Source organism: Octopus bimaculoides, chromosome 7, assembly GCF_001194135.2.
Source record: "Octopus bimaculoides isolate UCB-OBI-ISO-001 chromosome 7, ASM119413v2, whole genome shotgun sequence".
Taxonomy (NCBI): Eukaryota; Metazoa; Mollusca; class Cephalopoda; order Octopoda; family Octopodidae; genus Octopus; species Octopus bimaculoides.
The window spans coordinates 20972986-20975021 of record NC_068987.1 but is presented as its reverse complement, the minus strand read 5'-3'; positions in this window follow the sequence as shown (position 1 = coordinate 20975021).

The window sequence follows — 2036 nt, the reverse complement described above, 5'->3', positions numbered from 1 at the left end:
TCATACAGTCTGCCTTTTACTCTGAGTGAGAGTCCCTTTGTCGCCAGCAGGGGTAAGAGCTCTCTAAACTTTGCCCAGGCTATTCTTATTCTAGCAGCTACACTTTCAGCGCACCCACCCCCACTACTAACTTGGTCGCCCAGATAGCGGAAGCTATCGACTACCTCTAGTTTTTCAGCCTGGAATGAGATAGAAGTTGTTTCCTGTTTGTTTACAGTCTTTATTGCACCTGAACATCTGCCACAAACATATATGTATATATATATATATATATATATATATATTTTAATATGTAATTTTAAGTCACGCTGTATGGATTCAAGTAATCTAGTAGTACTCATAAAAAAGCTCCTTCATGTGTCAAGGTACAAACCATATAAAATATATAGTGATATAGGAGAGAAAAGGATAAGGAGTGTATATAGTCAAAAACGACTAAGAAATATTTAAATGAATCTTTATTTAACAATAAAAAAAATCCAAATATCACAACAAATTTGTTTCATAACTCGAAAAACTTGTAAATAACTTATATTATCATATTTAATAATAAATAAAATACTTACATTTCTACACTACTCTTTTACTCTTTTACTTGTTTCAGTCATTTGACTGCTGCCATGCTGGAGCACCGCCTTTAGTTGAGGAAATCGACCCCAGGTCTTATTCTTTGTAAGCCTAGTACTTATTCTATCAGTCTCTTTGGCTGAACTGCTAAGTTACAGGAACATAACACACCAGCATCGGTTGTCAAGTGATGTTGGGGTGACAAACACAGACACACAAACATACACACAAACATACACACACACACACACATATATATATATACATATATACGACAGGCTTCTTTCAATTTCCGTCTACCAGATCCACTCACAAGGCTTTGGTCGGCCCGAGGCTATAGTAGAAGACACTTGCCCAAGGTGCCACGCAGTGGGACTGAACCCGGAACCATGTGGTTAAGAAGTAAGCTACTTACCACACAGCCACTCCTGCGCCTATACAAAATACAAAATACACTAATACAAAATGTAAAAGTTTCTTTCAAAAAAATGCAGAATTTGAGCTATGTCATCAGGTGAAATAAATTTTATGTTAAATGTAAATCATGGCGTAACGAAACATGAATGCTTTTAAAAGACATGAAAGTAATTTATTTATTATTAAATATGATAATATAAGTTATTTACATGTCTTTTGAGTGATGAAGCAAATTTGTCGTGATATTTGGATTTTTTTATTGTTAAATAAAGATTCATCTAAATATTTCTGTCACTTATGACTCTATACATACATACATACATACATACATACATATATATGTACATATATAAACTAGTATGAACTCAGGGAAGTACTAGTAGAGGCTTGTAGCATATATTTGTATAACACAGATGAATACTAGTATATCAAATACTATACCACCAAAATTTTTGATTTATCAAGTTTATTTCCACCTCTAGGGGATGTATCACAATTACCACATTGCAATTATAACCAGGTTTACTTGAGAAGGGGAGATAATCCCAAAATTCAAGGGTTCTCCAAAATTGACATTCTCTTAAGAAAAAGTACAGGCTTATTGTCTGGGGATAAAAAGTCATATGTGGACATATAATGTTTCCAGCTCAACACCATTCATCAACATGATATATATATATATATATATATATAAACTCTTCGAAACGGTTAGTTTTAGAACGGTGGCAGCTGATGAAGGAAATGTTCTCTATGTGGCCTGTGTGTTTTCTGTACTCTGTTTATCATTTTGTCCGCGTTTTGTTTGCAACGTCCTGTACCCAGATATGCATCTATATATACATGTAGATGTAGGTATGCACATACATGTTCGTATATATGCAGATACTCATATATTATTTGTATTATATATATATATATATATATATATATAGAGAGAGAGAGAGAGAGAGAGAGATAGATAGATAAATAGAGGAAAGAATTTATTTTTAATAATGCTATGAATAATAACATATAAACATTTGGCTAAAACAAGTCTTTGAATAGAATAAGTT